The sequence below is a fragment of the Lepus europaeus genome, chromosome 7 (genome assembly GCF_033115175.1).
Source record: "Lepus europaeus isolate LE1 chromosome 7, mLepTim1.pri, whole genome shotgun sequence".
Lineage (NCBI taxonomy): Eukaryota > Metazoa > Chordata > Mammalia > Lagomorpha > Leporidae > Lepus > Lepus europaeus.
In genome coordinates, this window is record NC_084833.1 from 95,996,313 (window position 1) to 96,018,480 (window position 22,168).

At 43.0% G+C, this 22,168-nt stretch overlaps 1 protein-coding gene across 6 annotated transcripts in view; it reads left to right on the forward strand.

The window, feature by feature from the left end:
* The first annotated feature begins 13,866 nt into the window (after positions 1-13,866).
* Positions 13,867-22,168, forward strand: part of ELMOD1 (ELMO domain containing 1) — a 69,018-nt gene continuing 60,716 nt past the window's right edge. For all 6 annotated transcript variants that reach the window (XM_062198344.1, XM_062198345.1, XM_062198343.1 and 3 more), the window contains exon 1: positions 13,867-13,954. The gene's annotated coding sequence lies outside the window, so the exon portion shown is untranslated. The remainder of the gene's footprint in view (positions 13,955-22,168) is intronic.

Sequence of the window (22,168 nt, forward strand, 5' to 3'; positions counted from 1 at the left end):
TCGAATTAAGAAGCTGGATTATTACTGCTCTCATACCATTGCTGTCTGCTCCCCCCAAGTTTGTGAGGGCTTATATAAAAATGCTATCATAAAACAATCAATGGGGATTCTTCTACAACAAATTCCTTGCCCCTAAGTCAGACCTTTAGCCTGATTTTCCTGTGGACAGTGGAAAGTCAATGACTAGATTCTTGGCCATAGAAAACAAGAGAAAAGTAAGTTCATACCAAATAGCTAGACAAACTTCTGAAATTCTTCCAAATGCATCCAGCATCCTCTGGCAACTGCTGCTCTGGGTGCCACAGAACCAGTTTTACCAGGGTGAAAAGCACAGCTGTGGCTGATCACCCATCCATGTTATTCTCTGCAAATTAGATCGTTGAAGACAACTCCCCAACCCATTAAAGGGGATAAGGGCCTGAAGGGCACCAAGGTTAGCACAGTTTGTTAAGCTGGTTGTGTAGCAGCCAAGACCAGGAGAAGCCTCCAGCAGGACCTCTTCAGCCACTGTTTACACAGTGAAAACTAAAGGTTAGAGTCTGAACCACACGTGCAACTATACATCAGCTAATGAGGGTGGGAGGTTTTCTCCAGAAAACAGAATATCCAAAAAGCATGACACAGTCATGTGGCAGGCAAGAAACATCATGTAGCAGAGTCATCACAAACAACAAATCCAACAGACAGCGATTCTTGGAACTACCAGCAAGTATCTTCAGGAATGTGCTCTTGTAGGTAAAAAGGCTCAGTCACCAGAACTCAGGGTGGAGTTCACCCGCTAGGAGAAGAACTCCCAAAAACGAGGTAGGATGTCACTTCTCAGGAACAGCAAGCTCCCATGCCAGGGGCTCAGAAACAGTAACATAGGGTGGGAAGCCCTTCTGAGGACCCCACAAAGCAACAGAGACAGGTGCTACGCAGGAGATTTCAATCACTCCTGTTTGGGTCAGGCCTCGGAATAGCAGTGAGTCAGGTTTTGTGGAGTCACTCCAGGGAGGCTCACAAGGCTCCCACTGTGGGACCAACCCAAGCCCCCAGGGAATAGAAATCAGGAGTGGCCTGACTTACATCACACCAACTGTGGTCACATACATACCACCTCCTGGTCTCCTTCAGCTGTTTAACTTTTACATCATGATTCCATTCTCACTGAATAAGCTATAAACTTTATGATGGCACAGCATGGGCTTTTGAGGCCTACAGTATAGTGCCCAGGATCAAGCATTGCATGCAGATAGTGCTCAATATGTAGTTTTGACTTTCTCTGTTCATTGATTTACAGGCAGAGCAAAACAGCAGAGAGCTCACTGCATGGGGACACAAGCAAGAATTTGATGCTGGCAAATCCTATCAACCTTCCCACACCTCATCAATTTCTCTGCAAAATGACATAGTTAGACCTAACCATTCATTTTCAAATTGTTCTCCTTTGCACCTTATTGGGGTTTCTTAGAGATGCTTCAGGTAGTCACCACAAACAGCAGAGGAATTTAACGTTTTAGAGTTCATAGTAGGTAGTCATTTATAAGGATTCTGTGGCTAACTTATTACAAGAATACCTGACTCTGTCATTTTAAAGATCCCTTTCACTCTAATATTATCAGATTTTGTCATTTTGTTGACATCTAGGTGGGATAAGTGGTCCATCTGCATCTGAGAAGCCAGTTTCCCTTTCCTTCACCAGACCCTGGAACACCTCCCAATTGTGCATAAATGTTGTTTATGTCTGACTGCATACCTCTAGGCTGAGTCATGTCCAATGTGTAACCTCCTCCCTCCCCTCCAACCTTCCTGTGACCCTAATTGACATCCTAATTGTTGGGAGAACAACATAGGGCACTTCGTTCCTTCTACTCAGAGTGGATCCCTTCCTGTTTTATTCTGCCTTTGCTCTCTGTAGCATTCTTTTTTTAAAGCTTTATTTATTTGTTTGAAAGGCAGAGTTATAGAGAGGAGAGACAGAAGGAGAGACAGAGAGAGATCTACCACCTGCTGGCTCACTCCCCAAATGGCTGCAACAGCCAGGGATGGACCAGGCCAAAGCCAGGAGCTTAATCTGGTTCTCCCACATCTATGCAAGAACTTTTCCAGGCTCATTAGCAGGGAGCTGGATTGGAAGTAGGACAGCCTGGACTCTGACCAGCATCTATATGGCTCAGCCCACTATGCCACAACATTTGCCCCATCCATAGCATTCTTAACTCATGCTTCTCACTCTTCCTCCTTTAGGTATACTGTTGCCTTTTTAACACTCTCTGGCTGCTTATAGTTGAGGATCTCCAAGAATCTGTAGACTAAGGGCCCAAGCAATGCAGAAGAGAAAGGGGCAGGGAAACAATAAAGAGAAAAAAATAAAAGGAGAGTAGAACAAGAGGAATGAAGTGGGAGCTGGAGAGGGTGCACATGGTGACATCCACTCTTCCCTGTCTCTTCTCTAAAATACATCTTAATTTCCACTATGGATGGAGCTACTGTTGACTCACAATCTAATGAAAAGTAAGACCAGAATAAACAGAACTTGCAGTCTCCATTCTTTCTCATCAAATAGTAGTCAACTAATATAACCTTGAGAGACAATATTACATGTAGTTCAAATAACAACCTGGAATCTTGCCTTCCCCATCTTAACTAGCTGTGTGACCTTGACCTCTCTATGCCTCAGGTTCTTTATCTGAATGTCTAGTGGAGATGCTAACAGAATCCACCTTTAAGACTGTTATGAGAGGGGCTGGCACGCTGTAGCCTAGCAGTTCAAGCCGCTGCCTGCAACACTAGCATCTCGTATTGGCACTGGTTCAAGTCCCGGCTGCTCCACTTCCAATATGGCTCTCTGCTAATGTGCTGGGGAAAGCAGCGGAGGATGGCCTAAGTGCTTGGGCCTCTGTACCCACGTGGGAGACCGGAAGAAGCTCCTGGATCCTGGCTTCGGATTGGCCCACCTCTGGCCATTGTGGCCATTTGATTTAGGGAGTGAACCAGTGGATGGAAGATCTCTGACTCTGTAACTCTGCCTTTTAAATAAATAAATAAATCTTCAAAAAAAAACCAAAAAGACTGTTATGAGAATGCAACAATAGAAGTAAAACGTTCTGAATAAGGCCTGGCACAAAGCAAGGCCCAATAAATGTTGGTTGCCATTCTAAAAAAACACGTTTTACTTTAAGGATCTCCCCTCCCCATCTCTGCTACATCATGCTTCCTTGTAAACAAATTGGCCCCGTCCCTGATGGCCTTACCCTGCCTACCACAGCCTAGTGAATGTTATGGTAAAGGATGGCAAGTTCTGGGGCTGTTGACGCTCTTGCCTCTCTCTCTCTCTGGAGTGCCTATTAAGGCCTCTCACCATTGGGCTAGTAATGCACTAGTTTCACTTAGGCAAAGAAAAATAAAAATCACATCATAATCTAGGCACACAATAGCCTATTTAGAAGGTTCAGCCTGGAACAATATATAAATTTTACTAGTTTGTTATAAGAATATAATAAACCATGAGCTTTAGTTGCTGTTCTTATAGAACTCAGCTCATCTCCTGTGTGGTTCTTAATCATCTATGTGCATTGGAATCACCTGGGGAGTTTTCAAACGCTGGTAGCATGGGCCCCATCCCCAAGGATTCTGATTCATGCTTCTTGATGTTCTGGCATGTTTATTTGGAAAATATTTACCCAAGAGATTCTGAGGCAGAACTATAATTGCAAGTATTCCTGGCCCTTTTCCTCCCATTCAGCAAAACCCCTGCCACAACAAGAACATAAAGCCCATCCACAATTTTGACAGCATTCTCCATATGAGCCTGTTGGGTGTACCTGACATTTCTTATCAAATTCTCCACCCCCAGAAGAAAATGTCTTTGGTTCACGTTCATAATATGTCAGGAAGTTACGGATTATGTTCCACTAGAGTTGAACTACTAGCAACTCTTCCACTGGGTTTTCCTGCCATTTTAATGAGAACAACAACAACAACAACAAAAGCCTTGGTGGATAATTTGTTGACTCACTTCTGTTACCTAAAGCTGACTCTACACTGGGATATTGAAAGGATAACACTGCTGTTCCAATTTCTGTTTTTCTCTTGCACACTTTTCCCCCAGTTTCGAGTCTACTTTCATATATGAGGGACCTGAATCCCTCAGAATATTGTCTGGATCTGGAGACAAGAGTGGAATACGTAACAGGGAAAATGTAATTGAACAAATGTTTTTCAGTTGCATAAAAATAATAAATATTTTGAATAAAAAAGACATTGGTTCACCCACTGGTGGCTTCTGAGGCTCCAAATTTTTGTGATCATTGGCTGCCTCTCTGCCTTTCAAAATTTTGATGTTCTTGCCATCTGTACTAGTCTTTTCCACACTGCCTCTGAAGAAACACTGGCTGAAATCATCTAGCAAATAAAAAAGGGATTTCAAAGGATGTCTTATTTCTTTGATATTCACAATTTCTCTTCTCCTTTGTTCTTAATTCCACATTTAATCAGAGACTCGTGGGCTCTCTATGTCATTTTCATTGAGGTAATATGTAAAGCGCTTAGGATAGTACTTGGAACATAGTGAAAGCATATGTGCTTTTTCTTATTATTTTTTACTATCTTCAAGTAATTTAATTATCATCCTTAGGCTACAACAAAATTTTAGTACCTAAAAATATGGAATATTTTCTAGAAATATGCTTTATTTATAGTAGGCACTCAAGATTGTTGAATTGAGGTGAAAGGAGTTAATGGACTGTGGATTCATAAATAATATTTTTGGGGTCTGGCTCTGTGGTGTAGTGGGTAAAGCAGCCAACTGCAGTGCTGGCTTCCCATATGGGCACTGGTTCGAGTCCTGGCTTCTCCGCTTCCAATCCAACTCTCTGCTATGACCTGGGAAAGCAGTAGAAGATGGCCCAAGTCCTTGGGTCCCTGCACCCATGTGGGAGACCTGGAAGAAGCTCCTGGCTCCTGTCTTCGGATTAGCCCAGCTCCCGCCATTGCAGCCATTTGGATACTGAACTAGCAGATGGAAGACCTCTCTCTCTCTCTCTGCCTCTGCTTCTCTGTGTAACTCTGACTTTCAAATAAATAATCTTTCAAAAAATAAATAAATAATATTTTTGAGTTTCAGAGTTGCTTTATAGAAGAATTGCCCTTTCTACAACAACAAAAGAAAGAACAGGTACTCTGAGCACAGCTGTTATGTGGGATTTCAAGAACTGAAAAATCAGACTTTCAAAGACACATTACTCCAGGCTGCTCTGTCTTATGACTCATACATTTAAATACATGACACCATGAGATGTAAAGCCACAGGCATTTATGTGACCTAAATACCTGCATGCATGAGTAACAGGGTCCTGTTACCACGTGCCACAAGCTAAGAGCAGGCATGCTCTTTGTTGAAGTGTTTTTATTATGTGTAGGAAATCCCAAGACATATTACAGAAAGCTGGATCACAGGGACTCCTTCCAGTGGACTCCCATTAGAAAATGATCTGTATCTATCCCACCAGTTACTCCTTTGCATCAAGCTTATCACTTTCCATGACTTTTTCTACTAGAATATTACCATGTTGAGGGCAGAGTCCACATTATTTATTTTCCATCATCTGTGCTCACCAGAACCTAGTACATAGCACTCAACAAATGTTGAATGGAGACAGGGTGTCACAGCAATCTTCATATTAAATTAGTAGGAGAAATGTCTTCTGGCATATGGTAACATATTTTATAAATAAAAAATTTAGACACATCTTCTGAAACACAAACTTATAATAAGAGAAGACATTTGAAATCTAGATGGTCTCAGAAAATTCTGTACAGATGAATGTCTTATCCAAGTGCTAATCATGTTACTCCTTCGTTCTTCCCACTCTCTTCATCTATCCACCCATTCATCTCCTTATCTATCCCTCATCAATCCACCTATCCCTTATTCAAAGTACACAACCAGCTCATATTTCCAAAACTAGGGAACACATGTTTTGCTTTGGACTTATTAGAATAATTACAGTGATAAGGATTACTTGTTCTTCTTAGTATAGAACTTTTAAATGATGCTCATACAATACGGGGCTTTATTTAAATTAATAAACATACTTTAAAATCTTTAACAAAATTTAAATAAAAACCTAAATCAAATTTTCCTCGACCACAAAAATAAACCTCATGGAAAATAACACACGTTCTTGGGGATGGGGGAAGGTGGGCATTTGTCCTAGCAGTTAAGACTGTGGGTTGGGAAAACTGCATCCCACAACAGAGTACCTGGGTTCAAACCCCGGCTTCTAACTCTGGCTTCCTGCTAATGGGCACCCTGAGAGGCAACTGGTGATGACTCAACTATTTGGGTTCCTGCACTCACAAACTGGGTTGGGTTTCTGCCTCCTGGCTTTGGCCTGACCCAGCCCAGTTATTGCACATATCTGGGAATGAACCAGCAGATGGGGAATCGCTCTCTCTCTCTGTCTTTCTCCCTGTCTTCCTTTACTCCCTCCCTATCTCTCACATAAATACTTTTTGAAACACACTTTGCTATATTTTCCTGTCTTTCTACCATAAGCTGGTAGATTCTGAAGACAATTTGCTCTGTAGTGTTGTCTCATCTGGAAATAAATGAATTATACAGATTTTCAGAAGAATCAGAATTTCCTCAGTTTTGAAATAAAAATGAAAAACTTACATTCCACAGACAAAAGACTTTTTAAAATTTATTTATTTATTTGAAAGGCAGGGTTATAGAGAGGGAGAAGCAGAGGCAGAGAGAGAAGTCTTCCATCCGTTGGTTCACTCCCCAGATAGCTGCAACAACCAGGGTTGGCCAGGCCGAATCCAAGATTCAGGAGCTTCATCCAGGCCTCCCACATGGGTTCAGGGGCCCAAGTACGTGGGCCATCTTCTGCTTTTCCAGGCCAGTAACAGAGAGCTGGATTGGAAGTGGAGAATCTAGGACACAAACCGGCGGCCATATGGGACACTGGCACTCCAAATGTTGCCTTAACCCACTACACCACAGTGCCTGTGCCAAGACTTTGGGTCTTATGTTTATTACAAGGTAAACAAGCATTCAAGATAAAGTCTAATGATAGGATACTTATGTGGGCAGCAAACTCATAGAATCACAATGCTTTAAATAGCACTCTGACCTCAGAATGAACCCTTACTTAAGGCATTCTGATTTGGCTGAAAAGCCCATGAGAGCATTTCAGGCATGGAAAGCCAAGACCCTGAGGTAAAAAAAAAAAAAATGTCCTACATGAAGATCTTTCTTGGTGATACCCCCATGGAAATAAGTGGTCATCAAAGAAGGAGGTACTTTTCTCTGAAGGGAGGAGAGAACTTCCACTTTGCTTATGGCCCTGTCTAAATACTGACAGAGTTTGGATTCAAAAGGCTTCCATAGCCTAGCCAGCCCATGTCAAGAGCCTCGGGTAATCACTGACTTCATACATAAGAATGTTAATTGTTAAATTAACAACCAGAGTCACTGTGGTGGCCAGCGCTGTGGTGCGGTGGGTTAAAGCCCGGGTCTGCAGTGCTGGCATCCCATATGGGCATTGGTTCAAGTTCCAGCTGCTTCACTTCCTAACCAACTCTCTGCTATGGCCTGGGAAAGCAGTGGAAGATGGCCCAAGTCCTTGGGCCCCAGTCCCAGTGTGGGAGACCTAAGAGAAGCTCCAGGTTTCAGATCAGCCCAGCTCTGGCCTTTACAGCCATCTGGGAAGTGAACCAGCAGATGGAAGACTTTTTTCTCTCTCTCCCTCTGCCTTTCAAATGAATAAATAAATCTTTTTTTAAAAAGTCACTGTACACTAACTTCCCATGCAGGATCTCTGTCCTCAAAGAGTTGTATTATAATTATGTCTAAGTGCTCACAAAAGATGTATCTTTCTTGGGTGCTTCTTTAAAATTAATTAAGTTTCTTTAAAAAAAAATGAAATTAACTTCAAGATGCAATGATTTTGAACAGTTCTTGTCTTCACTGTTGAAGAACAGAATTTTTGTTTTGCTTTGTTTTTTGTCTTTTTGTTGAACCCTTAGTATAGGGTTGGTCTTCTGTGTACAAAATTAATTGAAAATGGATCTGAGTAGAGAATGGGACTGGGAATGGGAGAGGAAGGAGGGGGAGGGGTGGGAGACTGGGTGGGAGGGCGGATATGGTAGGAAGAATCACACAATCACTACATTCCTAAAGCTGTACTTATGAAATGCATGAAGTCTGTATTCCTTAAATAAAATATTTCTTCAGAGAAAAAAAAATAAATAATAAATACTTGTGTGTGGGGTATAAATGTGAATTTTGCAATAGAAAATACTTTGAAATAAAAACAGTCCCACAAATTGACTATTTGCATTGGAATAAGGCAGTTGTAGTGGTGGACATTATGCCTGCAAACCATTATCAGAGTGCTGGTTTTAGTCCCAGTTGCTCTGTTTCTGATCCAGCTTCCTACTAATGGGCCTGGGGAGATAGCAAATGATGGCTTGTAGCCTGCCATCCATGTGGGAGACTGGGATGGAACTCCTGGTTCCTGGCTTCAGCTTGGCCCAGCCCCAGTTTTTGTAGCTATTTGGGGAGTGAACCAGTGGATAGACGATTTCTCTCTCTCTCTTTCTCTCTCTGTCTCTCTCTCTTTCTCTCTCTCTGCCTTTCAAATAAGTAAATAAATAAATAAAATTTTTTCAAAAAGGTTGTACAAGTGTTACAATGTGAAAACCTATTGTTAGAATGCTTCAGTTGTTGGGCCAATGGTGTGGTGCAGCAGGGTTAACCCTTCACTTGGGAGACCAGAATCCCATATCAGAGAGCAAATTCAAGTTTTGGCTAATCCACTCTGACCAGCTTCTTGCTAATGTGCCTGGGAAGGCAGCAGATGATGGTTCAAGTACTTGAGACCTCTCCACCCATGTGGGAGACTAGGGTGGAGTTCCTGGCCCTGGCTGTTGCGACCATCTGGGGAGTGAACCAGCAGATGGAAGATCTCTTGAGATCCTCTCTCTCTCTCTGCCTTTCAAATAAATAATTTTTTAAAAAGAGAATGTTTCAGCTGTGTTCTTTCAATAATTTAGTAAGACCAAGCCATCTGTTTTACATGTAATTTTGTCTGAGATTTTGGTCTCATTTTTTATTATCTGAACAAATGTCCTGCAAAATTCTCTTAAATAAATTATATTCAAAAATTTCACCATGTTCATATTTTAGTCATATAGATAATGCCCAAAAGTCAGCAAAGTGCTTCTGCTGACAGATTTACTATGATATAGAACATAATATGAGAAAACGGGCCATTGTTTTAACAAAGGCTACATGAAATCAGGACTGTTTATGCTTCCTCGGTATCTATTCCTGAAAAACAACAGATTCAAGATTTTTCATTATGGACCACTGACTGCTGGCCCTCTCCCTCTCTTTTCCTTCCCAAATGAATAACTATTTTCTTTCCAGGGGCAAGCTCCATCCCTTTTCCTAAGCTGTAGATTTCTTTCCCCAGTAGATTAGGAAGAAGAAACCACTTCTTATTCATGCTGGCCACAACCTTTTAAACTCCAGGTCGATGTGAGAAGTAATGGGGAGTTGGATGTTGTTGAGTACTTTCCAAGACCTCTAGACACAGATTTTTTTTCAACCTGAGCAGCAGAGAGGCCGTGAGGTTCAGTTCTCAGCAGTCTTTGATGATGCCATTGGCAGTCTTAGTAAAATTCACACAAATTGTGTCTAAAACAATATTGAGGATGGCTTCGCACTTAGGAACAGAAATGAGCAATTTATGTGTTTAGCATAGCTAAACTTCCTTTATACCACTGCTGAGGTCTCAGAAGTTGGTGGGATTTTGGCCACTAGGGAAAAATGATGTCACAGAGAGCCACATCCAACCCAGCACCATTTACAGAGTAAGTGCTGTGCCCACCCAGTTTTGTGTATTTTAAATTACATCTGGTTCGTTCATTTCCAACAGATGCATTTTTAAACTTGTTATCCATGGTAAATATGTCTTTGGGTAGCTACCTCCTATTGTCTTGACAGCTTCTCTTGGCATCAAACTAGGTAACTGTCACTCCAGAGTTTCACTGCAGGTTCTCACTTCAAGCTATGTGACATCCACTTTCAGGAAGAAACAATACAGCTTCTTAATTCCATCTGTAGCCTAATTTTCTCCCACTCACTATGCCTGACTATTCTTCAATGCCTTAAAAATAAATTTGGGTGGAGAGGCTGCCGCCTTGCAATGTTAATGCCTCGCTTAAAAGCTGCCCCTCAGTAAAGGCCATGGCAGGAATTGCCCATTAAAATTTCCAAGCAGAAACATTGGCGTCAGTGTCAGTGCCAGGCACAAGATTTTAAAACTCTTATCATGCTGTCTCTCATCAAGTCTTCTTCTTAGATTCTTGCAGGAAAAGCCACTTTTTAGAGATTAAATTCCCTTGTACTTGGCTTATAGGATTGGGGTTGGGTACCAGGACACACAGGAGTGTTTGGCTTGTATTGTCATACAGGGGAATGATGTGTTAAACAAAAGCCAGACAGAGAGAATACTGGCTGGGCAACTGAAATGAGATGAGAGAGGGTCCCCCCCCCCCCCCCCCGCCTCCTGCCCTGCCGAGATGAGAGAGTCTTAATACAGATTTAATTCTATGCTGGAAACAACCCTGAGAAAAAGTCCATATTGCTTGTGTGTGTGTGAGTGTATTAAAGATTTATTTATTTATTTGAAAGGCAGAATTGCAAAGAGAGAGATCTTCCATCCACTGGTTCACTCTCCAAATGGCTACAACAGCTGGGGCTGGGCCAGGGCGAAGCCAGGAGCCAGGAGCGAGGAGCTTTGTCTGGGTCTCCCACATAGGTGCAGGGGCCCAAGCACTTACGCCACCTTTCACTGTTTTCCCTGATGAATTAGCAGGGAGCTAGATCAGTAGCGGAGCAGCTGGGACTCAAACTGGTTTCCATACAGGATGCTGGAGCCAAAGGTGAAGGCTTGACCCAATACACCACAAGGCCATCACCAATGTGTGTATTTTTTTTTTTTTTTTGACAGGCAGAGTGGACAGTGAGAGAGAGAGACAGAGAGAAAGGTCTTCCTTTTGCCGTTGGTTCACCCTCCAATGGCCGCCGCGGTTGGCGCGCTGCGGCCGTTGTACCGCGCTGATCCGATGGCAGGAGCCAGGGGCTTATCTGGTCTCCCATGGGGTGCAGGGCCCAAGCACTTGGGCCATCCTCCACTGCACTCCCTGGCCACAGCAGAGAGCTGGCCTGGAAGAGGGGCAACCGGGACAGGATCGGTGCCCCGAATGTGTGTATTTTTATGATTCTCTCCAGATATGGGTTCCTGAGGATCACAGACAATGGCATATCCATATTTGTATCCCCAATTGCTCAATATATTCCAGTTGCTCAATAAATGTTTATTAAGTGAATTATATTTTAGATTTATGCCACTGAGAATCCTCCTGTAGATCATATTTTGAGAACTACTAGGACATCAGCACATCTAAGAATCTTGGTTGGCTTTGTTTTTACAGAATTCTTGAACATGAAGATTATCTCTCATGTAGCTGGTCATGATTTTTCATTATAGATATTAATATGTATGATGAGCCCAACTGCCATTTTATTTATTTCTGTACCCAGAACTCCATAGTCCCATAAAATCTATTCTATGGGAAAAGCATGGAGTGGTCTTACATGAATTTCTAAACTCAACAATTAAACCAAATTGGACAAGGCTTAGTACTTTTTTTTTTTTTTTTGACAGGCAGAGTGGATAGTGAGAGACAGAGAGAAAGGTCTTCCTTTTTGCCATTGGTTCACCCACCAATGGCTGCTGCGGCCGGCGCATCTGGCTGATCCGAAGCCAGGAGCCAGGTGCTTCTCCTGGTCTCCCATGGGGTGCAGGGCCCAAGCACTTGGGCCATCCTCCACTGCCTTCCCGGGCCATAGCAGAGAGCTGGCCTGGAAGAGGGGCAACCGGGATAGAATCCGGCGCCCCAACCGGGACTTGCCGGTGCCGCAAGGCGGAGGATTAGCCTGTTAAGTCACGGTGCTGGCCAAGGCTTAGTACTTTTTAAATCCAGAGGTTTCCTTTCTACTTGTATTACGAAGCAAATACGTCACAGACAACTCCTCTACTCCAAATTTGTCTAGTCATGTTACTTAACACCAGAGATAAATTAAAAATAAATAAATGGGCCATTAATTCTACTCCACCCACAGGATGATCCAGGCAGGAAATTCCTACTTGCCCATTGCTTAATCTAACCTTGCTAAATAAAGAAGTCTCTGGGTGGGGAAATTTTTAGTCAAATAAATTCCTAAGGATAATGTTCAGTAAGAGATCACCTGAGCAAGAAAGAATATCCACCTGTCCAGAAAAGCCCCAAACTCTGTCATCGTAACGGGATGATTCGGAGTCCCAGCAGATGAGACAGCCTAGCATTTCCTCTCTCTTCCCTATGGAACATTGGGCAGGCTTTCATGGCACACAGCCTGTTAAAGAACTCCGTGAGTTCTTTGTTCATTCCTTGTAAATATTTATATCACATAATCTCAGTTTTTTCAACTATCTTCTCTGTTAATGGCATGTTAATCTGCTAAGCAAGTTTTTTTTTTTTAATCCAAAAATTATGTGAAAGCCCTAAATGGAGAAATCTATGGATTTGTGCCTGGAGGGAAATTAATAGACTAGCAAAGGAGAACTTAAGTAAATCCTGGTGAATTGAGTCCAGGGTTAGTAGGAAGACCAGTTAGGAAAGAAAAAAAGAAACTATCGTCTAAGGAATCAAATAGGATTACGAATCTGCACAACTCATTCACTCACTTCTCAAACTGTCAATGAGGTTCACTTACATATTGGTCATCTGCTAACTTCGGTAATACAGCGACGAATGCGGTCTTGGAGTTGCTCACATTAAACAGTGGCAAGGTTGTTGCTGAATGATATGAAATACATGCATACAAACATTTTTGGAGAAGTTGGTCTGAGTTGGTACCTAGTCTGCCTCACATTCAAACAATAAGAGCATCAGTTAAAAGCTTGTTGTTCAGACCGTAGGTAGATCCAATGAGGCAGACGATATAGGACAAAGTATGACTATTGAGAGACCAAAGGTAGTGAGATGGTTATGAGATCACAGTGTCTATATTTCACCCTCTTACAATTAACCCTGGGGTTAAGATATTATTTCTGAAGCCCTAGTTGAAATGTGGATAAGGACCTGGGAGGATTGACATGATCTCTCAATTACACCTAATTAAAGAGTTGGCTGTTTGAGAGCTTGACCCGACAGGTCCAGGAACAGGATAGGGGGAGGGGCAGTCTCCAGGTACTGGAAAGCGGGTGAGGGGCGGGTGGTGTCCAGATTGAGGGAGTCACTTGGTGCCCAGCAAGATGCTGGAGGTTGGAGCGGGAGTGAAACCAAACTTTGACTTTTGGACAATTCTCCAGAAGGGGGTGGGGAACACACCTTGCCCAGGACTCTTCAGGAATCCCATTGACAGGTGTGGACGTGGGCGCAATTAAACTGGGCCACTGCAACTCAGCTTCCCGCTCTCGACCCACAGCAGCCGGGCCCGCAGAGTTAACCCTTTGCGCTCCCAGACTCCCGAGCTGCGGGCCGCGATCCCTCTCCGGCACCGCGCCGGCGCCCCCGGCTCCCGGACTGGGCATGCTCAGTCGCCGCCCGCGTCGCGCTCCCCGGGAAACCTCTGCACGCCCTCGCCGCCTGCTCGCCGCCCGCCGCCCAGGGAACATCCCGGCTTGCTCCGCTCCACGCGACCCAGATTCCCGCCCCGCCTCCGCCCCTCCCGCGCCCGCAGCCGGTGCGGCAGCCCAGGCTGCCTCTGTCCAGCCTTGGCGCCAGGGACGACCGCGGCGACCGCCTTCGGGAAGCGCGCGGCCGGTGCGCCCGGGCCAGGCGGAGATGGAGACCGCAGGGGCGCGCTCCGGGAGCCGCTGAGCCTGCTGCGGCCGCCAGGGTCCAGGTGAGTAGGCACCCGACAGGCGCTGAGGGGCGAGGGGGGATGCCCTTGGTGAGGAGAGAGGCGGCCGCGAGGACGCGGGGCATCTGTGCGAGCCGAGAGATGCGAAGGGCCGGGGGCAGAGAGGGGACGTGAATGAAAGTACACACTACCTGGGTGCAGGGGGCTCTGGGGTCATTCGGAACACTAGTCCCCTTCCTCAGCCTGCCCTCCGCCCCCCCAGCTAGCAGCCGCGGGGCTTGCAGCAGGTCTGCGCGAGAGGCCGTTTGCATCTCAGCCCGGGAGCTCCTAGCAACTGAACAGGGGAGGGCCCCACGGCAGAGGCCAAAATGGGAGGTGGGGACGGAGGGCTGACTGGCTGGGGCGGCCGACGGGTCCGGGTCCCAGGGGGCCCCCTGCCTTGCCGGCTTCCGGCGGTACGTGGCAGCCAGGTGGCGGGGGCGTGGGGCTGGGGGTCTTCTGTGCTTCTAGCCAGGAAGAGCGGTATGAGGTGCTCCGCGCCTCCTGCAACTGCTGGGGAAACTCCGCACTGAGAGCCCCTGTCTTCCCGGGCCAGGTGGAATCGAAGAGACGCGTGCGGGAGCTGACAGAGCTGTAAAAAGCGCAGCGCAGTGTGGTGGTGGGATGTGCAGCTGTGGGTGCCTTTTTTTTTTTTTCCAAGTGTGGGTACGGGTTGCCCCTGCTCCCGGTGTTTCTGCTTAGCCTGCAAGTGGCGAGTCCGGTAACACACCTTATGAATATTTCAGGAACGACCTCACTGGCTCGCTTGCTTCAGATCAAGTTTAATGAATAGGTTTGTCAGCCTTTCTGCTCCGCGCAAGCAGGTAGAAGCCCCAGCGAGTGCCTTGGGCTTCCCAAATCACATCCTTTTCCCCACCACCTGGGGAAAAGACTCTGCTAACGCGCAGTGAGCTTTGGAATGGTACCATAAATTGAGGCTGTCATTTGGAGAGACCGATTTGGGGCAGGCATCCAGGCATTGTTCTGCATCTCTGCAGTGTATGCGTGTGGCGCGGGTAGCTTGACGACCGTCCTTAAGTGGTGCTGCCAAAATGGTGGAAAGCGGGTAGTGTGTTTGTATGGGGATAAACGTCTTAATTCATTATCATCTTAATGACAACGAGTAGTCCCAGCAGACTTAGTACAAGTTCTCTCAGAGGTCAATTCAATTGAAATTTTGGCAAACATACACTCTAGAATCCCTCTACACTGAGAGGTAGTTCTCTTTTTTTAATATATTCCATGGGAATAAGAAATGAACGTCTTCTCTGTAAGATATCACTGTCAAAAACAACGCAAGGACCAATTCATCTAGGGAACTTTGAGGCCTGGAGCCAGGTCTGGGCATCTTTTCCTACACTTTGGACTGGAACTTCTATTGCACCATCACCAGTTCATCAGTAAACCCGTACAACAGCTGTCAGTCCTCTGAAACGGTACTTTTTGCACAAAAAGCCTGCCCCCCCCATCCCCTTGGTGCGATAGGTACCTAGTTTTCTAAAGGACTCCTCTGTTGACCAAATTCTCAAGCCTTCAGTACAGAATGGTGTAAGAGGCAACTCTTGCCCGCCCGTGCACAGTGACGCTGTGGCGCTTCTCTTTCCAGATGTTTCACGTTTAGGGAAGGCTCTTCCAACAAAGACTACTGCAGTTACATCACAGGCTCCACCCCCGCCTGCCAGGCTGCTTCTCCCGGCCTTCAGGAGGCAGGATGTGTTGCTGTGCTTGACTCATGAGAAAGAGAGATCCCCAGAAGATTTTCCAATTTCCTCTTGGTGTTTTGCCAATTTATTTGCAGATATGGAATTTTCAAAAATTGTCCTTTATTATTGCAAGTAGCTAGGACTTAGCCATTGTAAAAACTCTATAAACGTGAGCTTTTCAAGAGATATTGAGCAATATTATGTGGTATCCTTTGTAATAAAATTATTGAGATGGTGTTAAAAGGCAATTCTACAAAATTAACAGAATAAGTAAAAGCATTATGTAATAAGTAGCCTTTCCTAAAGAATCTCTCTGAGATGTTTGCAAGAAGAAATCCAGCTGCATGAACAGACCTAGAATCTGGCTGATTGAAAAGTTTGCAAAGCTTGGATGCAAATCACCAGGTGTCTTAAGGAATTGTAACCTGAGTCTGCTGAGAATTTTTTAAAAAGTCACTGGTAGGGTTGCCTCCCCTGTTAAATTTGAATTTCAGATAAATAATGAATTGTTTTTAACTTAAATATGTGCCATATAACATTGGTACATACTGATGCTAAAAAAAATTACTAGTGTGTATCTAAAATTAAATTGTGAATGAAGAAATTTTTTTCCCCCAACAACCCTAATTTTCTAGAAATGTTTCATTCCTCTTTTTTTTTGGGTCACTTAGGGGTTGAAAAAATAAAGTGGAGCAGAAATCATATGTGGTTCTGTAATCTGGGACAAGCTCAGTTCTGGTTCACGCTTTTGAAAATAACTTGTGCTTGGGAGTGAGTGATTTTCAGCTCAACACAAATTTGTCGAGTAGCTCTGCCTGCCAGGCTTTGTAGGAGATGCTGAGGATGCAAAGAAGAGAAGGGGAAGAGAGGTGGGAGTGGGGCCCTACATCATAAGACTTGCTATGCCAGAAGTGCGTGTGTGTTGGGATGGGAGGGTCTGCTGTGTAGGAGCCTGGGAAAGATACTGAATTCTGCTGGGCAGCTCCAGGCATGCAGTGAGATGCCCAAGAGTTTTGAGAGCTGACCTTGGGTGTGTGTGATCTTAACCTGGGACAAAAGGAGGAGTGAAAGCCATCTGTAGATGGTGGGTGGAGCTGAAAGTTGAAATATTTTACCTGATGGTCTCAGTTAGTGTGCACAGTGGCCTGCTGAGAAGGAAGCCGTAAGAAGGAGATTCTAAAAGGATTTTAAATAGTTGCCTAGGGCCGGCACCGTGGCTCAACAGGCTAATCCTCCGCCTTGCGGCGCTAGCACACCGGGTTCTAGTACCGGTCGGGGCACCGGATTCTGTCCCGGTTGCCCCTCTTCCAGGCCAGCTCTCTGCTGTGGCCCGGGAAGGCAGTGGAGGATGGCCCAAGTGCTTGGGCCCTGCACCCAATGGGAGACCAGGAGAAGCACCTGTCTCCTGCCCTCGGATTAGCGCGATGCGCCGGCCGCAGCACGCTACCGCGGCGGCCATTGGAGGGTGAACCAATGGAAAAGGAAGACCTTTCTCTCTGTCTCTCTCTCTCTCTCACTGTCCACTCTGCCTGTCAAAAAAAAAAAAAAAAAAAAAGTTGCCGAGAAGGGTGGAAGAAGAAAACTGCAAAGGGGCAAGTGGGGCAGGTGTTTGACACAGCATTTAAGATGCCACTTGGGATGCACACATCCCATATTCAAGCGCCCGGTTCAAATCCTAGCTCTGCTTCTTTCTCCCTCTCTCTCTTTCTGTGTCTACTTTTCAAATCTAATGAAAAGAAATAATGTTTATTTATTTTCATCTACTTGAAAGGCAGAGAGACTGGGAGAAACCTTCCATCCATGGCTTCACTTCACAAGTGCCTGCAACATCCAGGGCTGGGCAAGACCAAAGCCCGGAGCCCAGAACTTTATCTGAGTCTCTCTGAACTCCAGTATGGCATGCAGGTGTCTCAAGTAGCTAAGCCACCATCGCAACATCCACCCCTAAATTTTTTTTTTTAAATAACAAAGCAATTGCTCTGCCCTTTAACTAATACTTGAAGTGCTCCTTCACTATTCCACTACCATCTCAGTTTCCTCAGATTAAAAAGTCATCATCACTTAATCTGGAATATACTTGTATTATTTAAAAGTTTTATTGTATAAAAAGGTAGATATTTAAATATAGTATTTGCAATACTGATCAATATTCAGTTGCTTCTGGCCCAAATTCCTGAAGTAAGATAAGCAGATGTTTTGCTTTTAGCAAATCTGTTGCTTCAAGTAGGAAAAGCATTAAATTATAATCATTTTCTGATTTGGTTCCAGCTATCTTTAAGGAAGCAGATTCTGATGATGGGGAAACTGTACATTTTACAGAAATAGCCCCATATGGAAGTGAGAGTAATTCTCATAGTATTATACCTACTTTATGTGTTCCCTATGCAGTTAATTCTAAAAACATAGCACACCACATACATTTGTGTTTTTGAAGACCCAGTGGGTACTTTCACAATTAATCAGCATAGAAAGCATCCAGAGAAGTTGAAAATCAAACCAGTGCTTTCTTGGCAGAGAAGAATTGCTCATTTCCTGAAGATTCCAATTTGCAAAACTGATAGAGTGCCATTCTAGATTAAATCTAGTTATCATAGGGACTATTTTTTCAGAAAAGCCTCATGGATATGTTTGAGTATCCATATGTGTCATTAAATTTCTACTTTGTATTTTACAATAAATTCATTAAGTCATAAAAATTACTCATACTTAACTGTATCATGAAACAGTTCATCAGAGTCTTTCTTATCAAATAATGGTTCTTTAGAATAGAGTGAAAAGCAGTTCTATTTCAGGTATTTGTACTGTTCCTCCCTGCAGTGTCTGCCAAACATGTCCTGCTTTAAAATTCTGATAATATGAGAAAACAAGTGATCAGGGACATACTGAAATTGCAAAAATTTCAAGGCAATTAGACCATGGGTTTTATTTTCAGTGAGATTTCACACAGATGCGGCTTATTAAGGAAAGGCTTACTGCAGTGATCTCTAATGACGGCTTATGTGGACTATCACCCAGAAAAATCCTTGACTGAAACTGTGTGCTCAATTCACAGTAAATGCTCTGAATTTAAATATTCCGCAGACAGCATGGTCTTGTATCCTGGGAGCTTTTAACCTTCTAGCTCACTAAACTGACCATGAGAAAGTCATAATTTACATCAGTTTTTATGCTGTAAAATGGATGATATGCACTTTTTTTTTTAAAGCAAAGAGTATTGTGCTAACCTCAGTCTCAGCATCTATAAAATAAACATTGTATTGGTACAGTTTTAAGTGGTGAATAATTTTATTCTCAATATAATTAGACAATTTATGTCACGTCTGTGTACTCTCTGTGATGTTTCAGAGGCCACTGAAACAATTCACAATTCGATTTTTTGCTTTTGTGGTGTAAAGCAAGATGATTGTGTTAAATGCCCAAAAAGAGCTCATTAATCTCTTTTTTAAAAACCAGTCGCAAGCAAGCTAATGACTACAGATTCAAAGGTTTTTACATAGCCTTTCAATGGAATTTCCATTCTAATTATTGGGATTACAGTTTGGTTGATTAGAATACTTGGTATAAGAGCTTATTTCAGCTGCTAGAATTCACCTTGCTATTTTCTCCTGTGCAAGTAGTTGATGAAAACCTGCAGTATGCTTTGAGGGTTTCATTCATGGTGAAATTAATAATTTATTTATCCACTGCTGTCTTTTGGTTTAACAGACTTCATTAATGACATCATAAATTCTGTTCCCTAAATCTTTTTTACTTCACCAGTTGGCATTATGAATATTTAAAGCACAAATCAATCTCTGGAATGAATTTACTACACAAGTACATTTCTCCCTTTTCCTTTTAAAGAAGAATAGGAATATTCTACTCTTCAGAATTTGGAAGCAATTTCTGAAGATTTTATATTCCATTAGAATATTTACATTTTAATTTCAGATATCTTTGGCCTTGGAATCCATTTAAATTAGCAAAACACTTAAACAATTGCAATTAGTTGAGAAAATTAATCATTCATTCCCTTAAAATGGCATTTATCAAAACTTCTTTAATTAAAATACCTTTATTATAATACATAAAATAGAATTTTGATCCTCATATTCTGTCTCATGTATGTGTTTAGCTCAATAGATGAATCCAATATATGAAAATCAAGACTTTCAAAACAGATGGATCATTTTTTTTTCTTTACAAAACAGTTCTATGCCATGCCAAAAATCTCCCTTACTCTTCCTTTAAATTGTAGATAACCTGGAGTATTCAAAATAAATCAGTCTCATTAAATTTTTACATATACACAGTCCATCTGGGACTCATGTAACAACTAGGCTCTTGAGTAATCTTTGTGGGTGAGAGGAAGAAAATGTGTCTGGGATATGGTCTCATAGCTGCTTTGATCAGCTGTACCCAAAGCATGTTCATAGATGTAGAAGCCGGCTTAGAAGGTGGTTTCTGTTGGCCTGTTTAGAGCTCTTTATTTGGCAATGATATTTCTGCGATTTTTTCAATGACTGAAATATATACATTGATCATGTTAAGCTCAAAGCAGTAGTAAATTTGTGTGACAACCAGGATTAAATTTGATGTCTTTTAGTTTAGAGGAAGTATTGAAACTAAGACTATATCAAATATTTAGGTTCCAAAATCAGATGCCAAGGACATAGTGTAGAATTCTTAGTTTGCCAACACTTTAGTTGTGAAAAATAATTTTATTTCATTTGAATATTAGCTAAGAGTAAAAAGAAATTAATGTGATGTTTGGTTGGGTTCATAGATGAATAGTCCAGATCAAAAAATGTAAAAGAGTGATGCATCTGAGGCTACCTGCCAGGGATTTAATAAGAGAGAATGCCCTTACTGGGCAGGACTTTCACCCAGCTGACTTTAAGCACCTCCAAAATCTCATCATGCAGTTGAAACTGAGTTCCCAGTCACTTATGTAAGATCTGCCAGTTCCTAACTTGGTTTAGAAACATTAATAACTGAGGTACTACTGTATGTCATTTCCTTGGTTTATGATGAAAATATAGCCTTATCTTTCCCACTTAATAATTATTCCTTAGGCAATTAATCAATTATAACTTAAAGTAAATGCATCTACTCTGTGACTACTGTTAGGTTAAATTAAAGAGGCTATTTCTAGTTATTCTGTAATTATCTAAGATCACACATGAAATTCTTGGTTCAAAATGATAAGATATACTTTTATGTCTATAAAATAGGCATGTGTCCAAGATTTAAGGTAAAATCTCACAGGATGCCTGATCAAATTAGACCAAAAGGAAAAGTGAACATGTGTTCACTCTGAGGGTACTGTGTGTGCTCTGTCATTACTCTGTGTTTGTGCTTTCAATTTTTTTTTTTTAGAGTGGACACTTGTCATTCCTTTTCAATGCTGCCACTTGAGGTCCATTTTTATATTAAAGGCTGCATTAGTTAAGGTTTCCCAGAGAAACAGAACCAATAGGAGGTATGTGTGTGTGTGTGTGTGTGTAAAGAGATTTATTATGAAGGATTGGCCAACTCAGTTATAGAGGCTGACAAGTCCCACAATCTGTAAATTAGAGACCCAGGAAGCTAGTGGTGCAATTTCAGTCTAAGGACAAGGAAAGAAAAAAAAAAAAAGATGAGTTTCCCAGCTCAGTAGGCAGGTAGGAAGCAAAAAGGGATTTATTCTGCATTCTTTAACCTTTTTGGACTATTCCTATTCTCAGTGGATTAGATGTTGCTCTCTCATGTTAGAGAGGGCAGTCTACTGAGGCCACCAGTTTAAATGCTGATGTCATTCAGGAACACACCCAAAAATGCACCCTTTGGCTTTGTCAAGGTGTCACATAAAGTTAACCATCACAGAGGTTCTCCTCTATGATGAGATAGAGCCCATTCCTACTGTAGGAGCTGAAAGTGCCAGATGCTTCCCTCCCTCACACCATAAGCCAGTAACCCGGACTCTGCCCCAGTGGCGGATGTCTCAGTAGGCAATGCCCCTTTACCAAGAACTGGAAGATCAGAGGCACCAGTTCTGGTCTGTACCTGGTGGTGGCAGTAGCAGTGTCTTTTATTGAACTGATTCTGTGTCATCATTAAGCACTGGTTTTTAAGTACAAGCACACCACAACCACAACCATGGCAAATAAATGCCCTCACATGTCCTCCACTGCTTCTAGGGTTCCTTTCCACATCACAGGATATAGTTTGATGGATACTGTTGGGTCTCAGCCTATCTCTGAAAGTTTCTTTATTAAAAATTTTGAAATTTAACTAATGTAACATCTACATGAGTTGCCTAGGCTATGGAAGCCTTATGAATCCAGGGACTCCATCAGTATTTAGACAAGGCCATAAGCAAAGGGGAAGTTTTCTCCTCCCTTTAGAGAAGAGTACCTCCTCCTTTCCACAGATGTCTCACTCACAGAGATCCTTCATGTAGAACATTTTTTGCCACAATGTCTTGTCTTCCATGCCTGAAATTCTCTCACGGGCTTTTCAGCTGGACCAGGAAGCCTTAAGGGATGATTCTGAG